Below are 14,654 nucleotides of genomic sequence, written 5' to 3'. Positions count from 1 at the left end.
TTTATCTCCGTAGATAATCCTGAGATGAAAGGAATCCAGGTTGGAATTTGATATTTCTATTAAGATTTTTTTTTTCACCTCTACATCCCTCTTTGGAAATTTGTGGCAAAGGGTGACCCCATAAGGTGAAAAGATGGTTGCAAAATAAATACATAGATTAAATCCCCTGTTTATAGGGAAGGGAGAGTAGATTTCAGGAAAAGGTTGGGGAATGTACTGGGGAAAAGCAGGAAATTTGCTGAGTTTAAATAGGTTGATGGCTGGCAAATAGGTGCAAAACAAATTTTAAAAGAGGCAAAAAAGGCACTTTTTTTAAAAAAAAAAGCGTGACAAACAGAGATTGACACAGAGAACCGCATAAGATTTGTACGTTGCACAGATTTGGTTTGTCCGAACGGTGTCATTTGTAAACCGGGATCGATGCCTTTTACTTTATTCCTCGATTAAACCGATTTATGTGGCTGTCCAACTTAAGTGACTTAAAAATGACTTAGCATGGGTGTAAAAAGAGCCCGGCTGGCTGACGTTATTTCATCCCAGGAAAACAGGGATAATAAAAAAATTAAAAAAATCCCCTGGTCCAAACGGGAGTATTTCAGCTCTGCCTCTGGGCCCAGTGAATAATCCAAATTTCCTCATTTCAGCTTCGCGTTGCTGAAAAACCGATGGGCACTGTAGGAAAGGAAGCTGGCGTTATGTCAAAAAAAATAAATAAATCCCCATCTAGGTGGAAAAATCCTGCCGGGATGAATTAAGCCAGGGGGAGGGGGGGGTCTTAACCGAATTAATAAGACAGTGAGTGATTTGAGAGGGGCAAGTGGGCACCCACCCCCTTTGGGGACCGAACAGGAGCCCCCGATGCCTACGGACGGGCAAATGCTCCGATTCAGCCTTTTAGCTAGCACCGTAATCAGAATTCAAACCACATTAACAGGCCGGTTGTCGAAATGCATTTGCAAGATCGGATGTGTGGGTGAACTAGAATTCCCCCCTCCTAGGAGAGGCTCTTCTAACACTTGCATGGGGGGGGAAGGCATTTTTGCTAACCGTTACAGCTGAGTATTAACTGGGGGTAACTGGGTGCCTAATATTGGCCACGATTGACGGGCAATTTAGAGAAATAGGGGTTTTCCTTGGAGGCAAAGCTTTGCAGACCCAACCCCAAATTGATCACAGATGCTTTGGTTCTCTGCTTCCGCCCTGGCTGGCTGGCTGGCTGTGCAGCATGGTTGGGGGTATTTTCCTCCCACCCCCTTCCCTGACGGAAACCACTTTAAGGCTGATCAGAGATGGGAAGAGACGAAGGACTTTTTCAGAAAATAGGCTTGGCGTGCTGTCGAAGACCTGGTCACTGAAGTGAGAACTGTCATAAAAGATGCTAGAGGCTATTCCAGGAATAAAAGAGGATTTTCAGTTTGGGCCTGTCCGTTTCTGCTGCTTTGATTCAGACAGGAGGTTTTAGAAATGACATTTTTTGCCTTCTTGTATTGGCCCTTCGGGGTCTAGCAAAAACGGTTTCTAGATCAGCTTTTCTGCCACGCCGCCCTCCTCAATGTGGCAGCGGTTTAATTATATGACATCCCGTAACCAAAAGGATTATTTTTAGTTAAATGGACGTTTCTTTAATTACAATGAGAATCTTCCTTGTTTTAAGTGGAATTAACTCAGGTTATATATATAGCTACCTATTGGGGAAAGGAAGAATTTAGGAAAATGAGAAAAGATTGCAGAGAGAAACACACACACACACACACACCTGAATTTGTCTCTTTAAAAAGGAGAGTGTAAAATTCAGCAGATGAGTAGTTTTGTAATTAAGTTAGATAATCTGTGATCTGTTGGGTCCTCTTTTCACAGATACAGGTAGTCCTCGACTTACAACCACAATGGAGCCCCAAATTTCCGTTGCTAAGTGAGATGGTTAAATGAATTTTGCCCCCGTTGTATGACCTTCCTTGACACCGTTGTGAAGTGAATCACTGTAGTTGCTAAGTTAGTCACTTGGTTGTTAAGTGAATCTGGCTTCCCTTTAGACTTTGCTTGTCAGATGGTTGCGAAAGGGGATCACGTGACTCTGGGACACTGCAACCGTCATAAATACGAGTCAGTTGCCAATTTTTTTAAATTTGATCATGTGACCATGGAGATGCTGCAGTGCTGGTTTTTTATGACATTTTTGCATTCTGTCATAAAATGCTTTATATTTTTATATTGCAAAATTGGTTGGATCTGGCGATGTGCTTCATATGGGCCTTTCTGTAGCTTTATACAGTTGTCCTCGACTTAGAAAATTCATTTAGTGACCGTTCAAAGTTACACGGCATTGAAAAAAGTGTTTTTCACACTTATGACCAGGGGTAGGCAACCTGAGCTCTTTCATGACTCGTGGACTTCAACTCCCAGAATTCCTGAGCCAGCCATGCTGAGGAGAAATGGAGAGGTTTCCAAGCTGAGCCATGCTGGCTCAGGAATTCTGGGAATTGAACTCCACGAGTCATAAAAGAGCCAAGGTTGCGTACCCCTGCTTATGAGTGTTGTAGTCACGTGATCAAAATTCAGATGCTTGGCCACTGGCAGGTACATACGTCTGCTTCAGTGTCCCAAGGTCATGTGATCCCCTTCTGCAATCTTTGGACAAGCAAAGCCAGTGGAAAAACCTGATTCACTTTAACAGCCTGGTTACTAACTTCACAGCTGCGGTGATTCAATAAGCCATGATTTGACTAATCATGGTTTAGTGTGATGCACAAAACCTAGCAGAATATTTAATCCACCCATCTTGTTTCCTTTCATGCTCAGTGCAAGGAAAATTGGGCAAGCACTGCCTTTGTAGGAGAGAAGGGAAGCTTACTTAAACCCCAAAGACATGGATAAATGATGGCTTAGCTATTCAACCAGATTGACATCCACACATACTCCAAATTTCTTTATCCCTTGCTAACCCAGAGTACAGAAATAGGGCTGGCAAGACTTGCAAGACCCCCAAATTCAATCTATCTATCTATCTATCTATCTATCTATCTATCTATCTATCTATCTATCTATCTATCTCCATCCATCTGTCTGTCTAAAACTTGACATGATAGCAGAGTTTTAATATCTCAGGCTGCCCCAAAGAAGAGGGAGTCAAGCTGTTCTCCAAAGTGCCTGAAGGCAGGACAAGAAGCAACGGATGGAAACTCATCAAGAAGAGAAGCAACCTGTGAATATTCCAACACTGGAAGTTTTTAAGAAGAGACTGGACAGGCATTTGTCCGAAATGGTATAGTGTCTCCTGCCTGAGCAGGGGCTTGGACTAGATGACCTCCAAGATCCCTTCCAACTTTATTATTATTATTATTATTCGCTTGTCTTTCACCTTTAACTGACTAACTCACAGGGCAACAATTTCTTAAGGAAGGAACCTCAAAAGTTAGAACAATTAACCAGTGGAACAACCTGCCTCCAGAAGCTGTGAATGCTCCAACACTGGTAGTTTTTAAGAAGAGACTGGACAGCCATTTGTCCAAAATGGTATAGGGTTTCCTGCCTGAGCAGGGGGTTGGACTAGATGACCTCCAAGGTCCCTTCCAACTTTATTATTATTATTATAAATGGACTAACTTACATAATGCATAATACATAAATCTGGAGCTCCTGACTCTGGTGGAATTGAAATTTGGCAAATTTTATAAAACCTTTTACGCTATATAAAAAAAATGATCATAAAGCATTTTATGACAGAATACAGAAATGTCTTAAACATCTGTGGTGAATCAGTTCCTGACGTTTGTTTGACTGTGCTATGCAGTTCAACATGGGCTAAGCAGCACTGGAAAAAGTCACATGTGATCATTTTCCACTCTGAACAACCGTTGCATCAACGTCTGATCAAAATTCAGACGCTTGGCAACTGCTTCATATTTATGACGGTCACAGTCCTCACCCTAATGTAAACCCGGTCAATTTAAGCCACGTTTTTTTTTAAGCAGCTGAGTGATTCACTTAACAAATGCAGCGATTTGCTTAACGACTGTGGGAAAAAGTCCGTAAAATTAGCTGCGACCCACTTAAAGACGACCTTATCAGTGGAAATTCTGTTCCCAGTTGTGGTTGTAAGTCAAGGACCACCTGCATAACACTAGTCCTCATTGTACTTGACTCAGCTGAACGCCATATAAAACACGTTGTGGTGGTCTTTCTATTAATTGTCCTCACTTCGACTTTTCCTTTCGAAGTTTCCCCTTGAAAATGAGAGCCGTGCTGAGGACAATGTGCAGTGGAATGTCTGATTCGCAGTGATCAAATAAATCTTTGCAGACAACTGCCTCCCGGCACAAAGGATAATTGAAGAGTGATGTGAAAAATTGCCTTTAAAGATGGAGATTTGGGCTATTGATGCATAGAATCTCCCTTCAGCAGCTTTAAATGTAGTTATCCACCAGGCACTTATTATGTGTCTTATCATATTGGGATTTTCACTGCGATAAATGCAAGCTTCTCTTCTTTTTCTTTTTTTTCCAAAAAAAATGAAATTACTCCCAACCCAGTGAAGAGTTCCTTTGATGGGTCAGTAATGGATTAAATACAGAACCAGTTTGGTCTAGTGGGGAAGGTGTTGGTTTAGAAACCGGGAGAATCTGAGTTCTAGTCCTGCCTTAGGCACAAAAGCCAGCTGGGTGACCTTGGGCCAATCACCAGGAGACACTGAGTTTTAGTCCCATTTTAGGCATGAAACCTGACTGACTTTAGGCCAGTCACCAGGAGACGGTGAGTTCCAGTCCAGCCTTAGGCAATGAAAGCCAGCTGGGCGACCTTGGGCCAATCACCAGGAGACTATGAGTTCTAGTCCCGCCTTAGGCACGAAAACCAGCTGCATGACTTTGAGTCAATCACCAGGAGATGGTGAATTCTAGTCCTACCTTAGGCATGAAAGCTGCTGGGTGACCTTGGGCCAATCACTAGGAGACTGTGAGTTCTAGTCCCACTTTAGGCATGAAACCTGACTGGTTTGGGCCAACCTGGCTGACGTTAGGCCAGTCACCATGAGACAGTGAGTTCTAATCCTGTCTTAAGCACAAAAGACAGCTGGGTGACCTTGGGCCAATCACTAGGAGACTGTGAGTTCTAGTCCCGCTTTAGGCATGAGAGCTAGCTGGGTGATTTTTGGCCAATCACCAGGAGACGGTGAGATCTAGTCCTGCCTGGGGCACAAAGCCAGCTGGGAGACATGGGCCAGCCCCTCTATCTCAGCCCTAGGAAGAAAACAATGGCAAACCTCTTCTGAAAATCTTTGCTAAGAAAACTGCAGCGAATTCTCCAGAACTTGGGTTGACATGATACACCCTAACGCCAGCAATCGATTAAATAGGAATTTGAGTCTGGTCCAAACAAAAGTCTCTTTTTTTAGATTTCCTCCAACCTTGACTGATGAGGTCAGCCTTATAATGCAAGATCTCTTCCTTTACAAATTAATTGGAAGCAAACTTTTCCCAGGGTTAAGACGTGGCATGCTTAGCTTGGCCTACCTTTATTTATTCATTTGTATCCGGCCTTTATTATTTTTACAAACAACGCAAGGCAGCGATCAGAGCTAACATACCTTCTTCCTCCTATGTTCACCACTACAACAATCCTGTGAGGTAGGTTGGTCTGAGAGAGGAGTCACCCACTCAGACTTCATGGCTAAGGTGGGACTGGAACTCACCATCTTCTGGTAAATGGCCCAAAGTCATCCGGCCCGTTTTCATTCCAAAGTGTAGAACTAGAACTCACAGCCTCCTGGTGACTGGCCCAAAGTCACCCATTCGGTTTTCATGGCTATCGTGTCTCCTGATGATTGGCAGAAAGTCCCCCAGATGGCTTTCATGCCTAAGGCGGGACTAGAACTCACCGTCTCCTGGTGATTGGCCCAAAGTCACTCAGCTGGCCTTCATGCCTGAGGCTCAGTGTCTCCTGATTATTGGCAGAAAGTCACCCAGATGGCTTTGATGCCTAAGGCAGGACTAGAACTCACCGTCTCCTGGTGATAGGCCCAAAGTCACCCAGCTGGCTTTCATGCCTAAGACGGAACTAGAACTCAGTGTCTCCTGATGATTGGCAGAAAGTCACCCAGCTGGCTTTCATGCCTGAGGTGGGACTAGAACTCACAGCCTCCCCCTTTTTTAGCCTCGTGCCTTAACCACTAGGCCAAACCCTTTCCCTTCTCCCATTCCTCTCAGCGAAGAGCGATTCGCGTGTACCTTGGCCGAGCAAGAGCGCGGATCCTTGTAGGGAAACGGACGTGTTTAATTTTTCCAGCCTGCTCTTTTTTTTTTCCTTCCCCTTTTTTTTATTTTTTATTTTTTTGGCCTGCTTATAATCCGCGTCCGTTAATGCTGTCAATTGGGTTTTCTATGACTCGAGCGCTGCCTTGGTAACCAATTGAACCAAATTGAATGATTTGCTGGAAGAGCCTCTTTAGCAGATGGATAAATGAGAAGAGAGAAGAGGAGAAGGCGGGGAGGGGGGGGGGAATGGAAAGTAGAAGAAATCCAGCGGGTTACTGGAGCATATGATTCCGGACGCTTTATTAAAAGACGAAAAGGCCTCAGTGAAAGAAAACAGCCCTAAGAACTCGGAGGAAAGCAAGGGATTTGGCACGGAGGCGCCGGCAGTGTCCCCAAATGTTTTGCCAGCGCTGGAAGCCGACGTCAAACCTTTCAGCGCTGTAAACAGGAACAGGCCTTGTTCAGAAATAAGCTATTGTCTGTGAGGTGATCAATTGGGCTTTTTTAACTTTTCATTTTTTTTCCCTCCCTCAAAAGACTCTTGTTGTAGAAGAAGGACACAAGGGAAAGAAGGAAGGGGATGAGTTGTCCCCAAAAGGAGAACTTCTAAGGACGATGGGCTTTGGGTCCGGCTCAAAAACTAAGCAGAAATGACTGTGGAGATGCTCATCTGGGTCATGGCTGCCCCAAAGGTGCTTTTTTTCAGGAGGCAACTGGATTTTCTTGTTTTATCTTTGAAGACATTTTGCTTCTCATCCAAGAAGCTTCCTCGGTTCTGACTGGGTGGTGGGGAATGGAAGGATTTATACTCCTTGCAGAGAGCTGGTCATTTGCCTTCTTTTAGAGGGTCCTTGAAGCCACTTAGAGCAGGGCTTTTCAACCAGTGGTACGGGTACCACCTGTGGTACATGGGCACATGGCACTTGTGGTACGCGACCATCCTAGAAAAGTGGCAGCAGGGGAGGGGAATGAGCTGAGCCGGTGGCAGCACCGCACAAGCCTGAGCGAGAGACGGCTGGAGCTGCAGGGCTGTCAGGGCTCAGCAAAAGTGCCAGGATCAGCGCCAGGATCCAGCTGGAGCTCGGCGCTGATCCTGGTGCTTCTGTGCCCAGAAGAAGCGCCGATCAGCTGGAATGTTGCAGCATCTCCCCAGGGTCTTGTGATTTACATTCAGATGCTTGGCAACCGATTCATGTTTATGACGGTCACAGTGTCCCAGGGTCATGTGAAGTGACCAAAACCTGCTGCAACCACCCAGCAGAGGGGGGGGGATAAAAACCAAACACCCCCCCACCCCACCCCTGCTGCCAATCCTCAACAGAAATGCTCCCAACAATGAAAACCTCAGACAGGAGGAAGAGCGCCGCTGGGCGGGCAGGCAGGGGTCTTGCTCGGCTGTGGCTTGGGGGGCACTTTTTTCAGTGCCATTGTAACTTCAAACAGTCACTAAGCAAACTGTTGTAACTCGAGGACTACATGTACTTCATCACTGTTTTCCTTTTTTTTTGTCATCAAGTTTTTGACACCTTGCTAGGCGACTGGTGGTACTTGGATGTTGCCACATCCTAAAAGTGGTACAATGGGTGAAAAGGTTGAAAAGCCCTGACTTTGAGGTTTGTCTGCACCGCTTAAGTCACCTTGACAGAGACAAACCTCCAAGTGGCCTCAACGACCCTCTAAAAGACGGCAAATGACCAGCTGTCTGCAAGGAGTATAAATCCTTCCATTCCCCACCATCCAGTCAGACCTGAAGAAGCTTCTTGGAGGAGAAGCAAAACATCTTCAAAGAGAAAAAAGAAAGTCCAGTTGCCTCGTGAAAAAGCACCTTTGGGACAATCGGAAATGACTTCTTGACTTTGAGGGGAGGGGGCGGTCCTCAAGATGATTGAAATCCTGATCTGGTTGAAGAAAATGGATTGAGGAAAGGCCAGTTTGGTCTAGTGCAAGGGTAGGCAACCTTGCCTCTTTGATGACTCATGGACTTCAACTCCCAGAATTCCTGAGCCAGCTATGAGTCATCAAAGAGCCAAGGTTGCCTACCCCTGGTCTAGTGGTTAAGGTGCTGGCTTAGAAACCAGGAGGCTGGGAGTTCTAGTGACACCTGAGGCACGAAAGTTGATTTGGTGTCTTTGAGCCAATCACCAGGAGACAGTGAATTCTAGTCCCACTTTAAATCTGAAAGTGGGCTGGGTGACTTTGGGCCAATGACCAGGAGGCGGTGAGTTCTAGTCCCGCCTTAGCCATGAAAGCCAGCTGGGTGACTTTGGGCCAATCACCAGGAGACGGAGAGTTCTAGTCCCGCCTTAGCCATGAAAGCCAGCTGGGCGACTTTGGGCCAATCACCAGGAGATGGAGAGTTCTAGTCCCGCCTTAGCCATGAAAGCCAGCTGGGCGACTTTGGGCCAATCACCAGGAGACGGAGAGTTCTAGTCCCGCCTTAGCCATGAAAGCCAGCTGGGCGACTTTGGGCCAATCACCAGGAGACGGAGAGTTCTAGTCCCGCCTTAGCCATGAAAGCCAGCTGGGTGACTTTGGGCCAATCACCAGGAGGCCGTGAGTTCTAGTCCAGCCTTAGACATGGAAGCCGGCTTTCAGCCACTCACTTCCTCTCAGCCCAGCCCACCTCACAAGGTTGTTGTGGGGAAAAGAGGAAGAAGGAATATCAGGCATCTTCGTTTACTTGAGTAGCTTATCAAATCGTAAAGAATTAAAAACTAAGGAAGGCCAGTCAAGGGGAAAAAAAGGGAAACGGGTAGATAAGCAGTGTATTGGAGAGTGGGGTGGAAGAGAGATGATCGGTCCGTACTTTCTTCAAAGGAATTCAATGGGATGTAGCTGTGTCAAGTACAAAAGGGAATATGGCACAGCGCTTGGAGAGAAGCAGCTGGAAAAAATCTACAGTACAGAAAGGAAAGAGAGTCAGTGGTATTTCCCAGCCTTGGAAACTTTTAGTTGGGTGGACTTCAACTCCCAGAATTCCTCAGCCAGCAGGCTGTAAGATGGGTGGACTTCAACCCCCATAATTCCTCAGCTAGCAGGCTTTAAGATGGGTGGACTTCACTTCCCAGAATTCCCCAGCCAGCAGGCTTTAAGATGGGTGGACTTCAACTCCCAGAATTCTCCAGCTAGCATGCTTTAAGATGGGTGGACTTCCACTCCCAGAATTCCTCAGCCAGCAGTCCATAACATTGCCAAGGTTGACAATCACCAATAATAGAGAATATAGATAGACAGACAGATAGATAGATAGATAGATAGATAGATAGATAGATAGATAGATAGATAGATTGTGGGATTTCGTCGAAACGTTGCTTTTACACCTTCAATTCTACGTGGGAAAAAACCTGAATGACCAAAGATCCATATATGACTGACTGATGAGAACATAAAGAGTTCGAAATGATCATCTCAGCCTCCCAAAATTCTTTATTAGCAATTTGAATAATTTGCACAAATAATGAGCTGTCATAAGTTGACTATATCCTGTGGATAAGCCTTGAGTCAGGCCAAAACAGGAATGAAAGAGTTAATTAGCAAGGTGCATTCAAAAAGCCTTTACAAATACTTAACACACATTTGCCTTGCCTTCTAGCTAATAAAAGAGAGAAAGAACCTGTGGCTCAGGAAGTTAAAAAACAACTGCCTAATATACAATCAGCCCAGGTTTGAATCTCAGATAAAGGGTATGACTGACTGATGAGAACATAAAGAGTTCGAAATGATCATCTCAGCCTCCCAAAATTTGCACACACACATATAGATAGATAGATAGATAGATAGATAGATAGATAGATAGATAGATAGATATAGATATATAGATATATAGATATATAGATATATAGATATATAGATATATAGATATATAGATATAGAGTCCAGGCTCAGGATGAAACTGGAAAAATGTTTTAATCATCAAAAGCAAAGCAATATTCAGAGAAGAAAAAAAATCAGATTTTTTTTAAAAGCCAGATAAAGTGAGACATTTATTCAGAAAATAGCAGTGGACATCTGCTTCGTATAAAAAAAGTATCTTTGAGAGAGTTGAAAGAAAAGAGAAAGAAAGAAATTGAGAAAGCAACTGATTTTAGACCTACTGTTTGGTTCCATCATTCCCAGCTGACCTCTGGATGGCCCAGATTGACCTCGTGGGTTTCATTTGAAGTTTGTCTGTCTTGTCTACCTGTAATTTGCAAACTAAAATATATTTTTTTATAAAAAATACAAACAGGAGGATCTGAAACTTAGCTTAAATCAACTTAATGAAAAGGAGAGTGGGTGAGAATCTTTTACTAGTAGTAGCCTTGGGCTTAGTGAAATTACAAAGGCTCTAAAAGAAATGACTCACCAGTGGTCCTCATACTTACAACGGTCTCACCGTCCCCACGGCCAGGTAATCGAACTTTGAGCATTTGGGAAGCAGCAGCATGCATTTATGACAATTGCGGCATCCAGGTTAACGGGATCTTCTTTTGCAGCCTTCTCAGCTGCCTTCCGCTATGCAAAGCCAGTGGGGGAAGCTGGATTTGCTTAACGCTGCGAGGATCGTAAATGCGAGGACCAGTTGTAAGTCACACTTTTTTCCCCTAGTGCCGTCGCAATGAACGGTCGCTAAACGAGCGGTCGTAAGTTGAGAACCACCTACATTTGGAGAGCTTTCCGAGAGTGACTGTTCTGTACCAGCCTGCTACCAGCCCTGCAGAAAAAGCAGGGACAACCCCTTTACAAATGGCAAGAGGCTGGAATAAAGCCTGCCAAATTTATTAACATAAAACAGACACCAACCATGAAACAGGTTGCCTTCAACAAACCAGCCCTCCCACGCATTCCACTTTTATACAGTTCAGGGCGTGGCTTCTCTCTGCCTCCTTCCGAGGTGCCCCATTGCCTTCCTCTGTTTACTCCTGATTGACTGCCTCCTGTGTCGGGCGTCCTTGAACAGGGCCAGCTGTGGGTCATCTTCATCCACGCTCTCAGGCTCACACAGCTGGGTCTCCGTCGTGACCAGGTGGGAGGGGCCTGGCTGAGAGCTCTGCGGAGCCTCAAGGCCATCAGCAGCAAGCTCTTCAACACCCCCCTCCTCCTCCTCTGAGTCGTCCGACCCAACTGCCAAACCCACAGGCTGACCCTGAATCACAACAGTGACAAAAGCGCTTCCTTGAAATTCTTTCCGTGGCCTGCTTTAACTTCTGCGCTTTTGCCAACGAGGAGGGCAAGAATCGCTTTTAATGCTCTGAAATAGTAATGGTGTTTTATCCGTAGCAAATTACATTCTCCTGATTAGGGCTGTTTCCTTTAATTTGATATGCACCATGCCAAGAGCGCCAGTTAGCACTTGGAAGAGTCATTCGGAGTGCGAAAGTAATGCTGACAAGGATCTTTATGGAAAGAAACAGAAGATTTTGTTTGTTTTTTATTTTATTTTTTTTTTCACAATGGCCGGGCAGTCATTAGAAAACGTTATTAACAAATCTATTTAGGTGGTGTAGAAAGTCATTAGAAGCAAAGCGTTCTTATGTCTGCACGCTGTTTTTTTTTTTTAAGAGTCGCATGCTTGCTGGTTTCACCAAGGGGGGGGGGGCTTTGAGGTGGCCGTGTCTACACGTGCTTTTCCCGTGTTTTGTGTGAACCTCTCTGCCCTAGAAGAGAACATTTGCAGCTCAGGGTCGAACGGCGGGGTCCTTGGGGGGGGTCTCTGAGCTTGGTGGTTTTCTGGCAGACGTTTCATGACCCAGCTAGGTGACATCATCAGGGCTAAAAGAGAGTTGGATTTCTGGTGGTTGTGGTGGAGGAGGAGGACTGTGGGGTCCTTGCTGCTCTCTGAGCTTCATTGTTTTCTTGCAGATAATTCATGACCCAACTATGCAACATCATCAGTGATAGAAGGGAGGAGGAGGAGGAGGAGGAGGAAGACTAAGACTGTGGTTCCTGGGTACTCCCTGTGGTTGGTGATTTTTGTGCAGACATTTCATGACCCAACTAGGCAATGTTATCATTGCTAGAAGGGAGGAGGAGGAGGTAGAGGAAGAGGAGGAAGACTGTGGGTCCTGGGTACTCCCTGTGGTTGGTGATTTTCTTGCAGATGTTTCATGACCCAACTAGGCAACATCATCAGTGCTAGAAGGGAGGAGGAGGAGGAGGACTGGGTCCTTGGTGCTCTCTGAGGTTGGTGGTTTCCTTGCAAGCTTTAGATTACCCAACTAGGTTACATCATCAGGGCTAGAAGGGAGGAGGAGGAGGAGGATGACTGAGGGTCCCTGGTGCTCTCTGAGATTGGTGGTTTCCTTGCAGGCTTTTCATGACCCAACTAGGTAACATCATCAAGGCTAGAAGGGAGGAGGAGGAGGAGGAGGACTGTGGGTCCTGGGCACTCTCTGTGGTTGGTGATTTTCTTGCAGACATTTCATGACCCAACTAAGTAACATTATGGTTGAAGGAAGTGGGGTTTGCAGAATGGAGAACAAGAGGAGGAGATTTATTTAATGAACATTGTGTTCACTTAATGACCTTGGTGATTTATTTATTTTTATTTATTTATTATTTTTTATTAGATTTATATACCGCCCTTTCTCGAAGGACTCAGGGTGGTTTACAGGGCATTTTAAAATCACATCAATATAAAATACAAAGTTAAAAGAGAATTAAAAGATTAAATTATCCCTGAAAATAAAACCTAGTTAAAATTCTCAGCCTGGGTCAGAGAGCTCAAAGAGCCAAGTCTTCAGGTCTCGGCGGAATGAACGTAGGTCAGGGGTAGTCCTGAGCTCTACGGGCAGCTGGTTCCACAGGGCAGGCGCACCCACAGAAAAGGCCCTATCCCTGGGTGTTATCCGCCGGCAATCTTTTACCGGCGGCACCCTGAGAAGGCCCTCCATCTGAGAGCGCACTGGACGAAGGGAACTTGATGCTGGCAGCAGGTGTTCCCTCAAATATCCCGGACCCAAGCCATTTAGGGCTTTATAGGTCATCACCAGCACCTTGAATCTCACCCGGATTACTTAACAACTGCCACACCAAAGGCTGTAAAAACGGGCATGTGTTTTAACAACTGGCGTGACTTACAGCCGTGCTCCTGGGCTGAACTACGGTGATAAGTGGAGGGCTATCTGTATGAGTCACCTTGGCTAATAAACTAGAATTAATGCTGGAATGGTCTTTATTATCCTTGAAAAATAAATATTAAGAGGTTCGGCCCACCTCCACAAGCATATTTATTAGGAAGCTGTAGAGAATAAAGGCGGTCAGCTTGACGGAAATGGACAGGAACTTTTACCTAGGCAAAAAGGGCTGAAGCGTTTTGGCCACGGTTGTTAAGTGAATCCTGGAGTCATTAAGTGAAAACTGCTTCTCCCATTGAGTCTGCTTGTTGGAAGCCAACTGGGAAAGTCGCAAATAGGATCACAAGGCCACAAGGCAGTCCTCAACTTCTGGAAGCAGGTTGTTCCACTGGTTAATTGTTCTCACTGTCAGGAAGTTTCTCCTTAGTTCTAGGTTTCTTCTCTCCTTGACTAGTTTCCATCCGTTGCTTCTTCTCCTGCCTTCAGGGGCTTTGGAGAATAGCTTGACTCCCTCTTCTTTGGGGCAGCCCCTGAGATACTGGAAGAATGCTATTATGTCCCCCCTGGTCCTTCTCTTCATTAAACTAGGTAAAGGTAAAGGTAAAGGTTCCCCCGCACATGCGTGCTAGTCGTTTCCGACTCTAGGGGCCGGTGCTCATCTCCGTTTCAAAGCCGAAGAGCCAGCGCTTGTCCAAGGACGTCTCCGTGGTCATGTGGCTGGCATGACTAGACGCCAAAGGCGCACGGAGCGCTGTTACCTTCCCACCGTAGTGGTCCCTATTTTTCTACTTGCATTTTTACGTGCTTTCGAACTGCTAGGTTGGCAGAAGCTGGGACGAGTAACAGGCGCTCACTCTGTTACGCGGTACTCGGGATTCGACCCGCCAAACTGCCGACCTTCTGATCGACAAGCTCAGCGTCCTAACCCAATTCCAGCAGCCATTCCTTTTATGTTTTAGCCTCCAGTCCCCTGATCATCTCTGTTGCTCTTCTCTGCACTCTTTCTAGAGTCTCAACATCTTTTTCTACACCGTGGTGACCAAGTGCAGCCTTACCAAGGCCTTGTAAAGTGGTATTAACCCTTCAGGTGATCTTGATTCTCTCCCTCTTGAGTTTCTGACAAGCAAAGTCAATGGGGGAAGCCAGATTCTTTTAACAACCGTGTGACTAAATTCTTTCAGAGAGTCGTTGTGACCACTTGGAGGTTTGTAGGCACCACTGGAGGACACAGACACCCCCCCCCACACACACACAAGTGGCCTCAACGCCTTTCTAAAAAAAGGCAAATGACCAGCTGTCTGCAAGGAATATAAATCCTGCCATTCCCGACCATCCGGTCAGAACTGAAGAA

At 45.6% G+C, this 14,654-nt stretch overlaps 1 protein-coding gene across 1 annotated transcript in view; it reads left to right on the top strand.

The window, feature by feature from the left end:
• PPM1E (protein phosphatase, Mg2+/Mn2+ dependent 1E) overlaps positions 1-14,654 on the top strand; it is a 118,498-nt gene that overhangs the window by 3,470 nt on the left and 100,374 nt on the right. The window lies entirely within an intron of this gene.

This window comes from Vipera ursinii (genome assembly GCF_947247035.1).
Source record: "Vipera ursinii genome assembly, chromosome: 1".
NCBI classification, from domain to species: domain Eukaryota; kingdom Metazoa; phylum Chordata; class Lepidosauria; order Squamata; family Viperidae; genus Vipera; species Vipera ursinii.
This window is presented reverse-complemented; position numbering and strand designations above follow the sequence as displayed.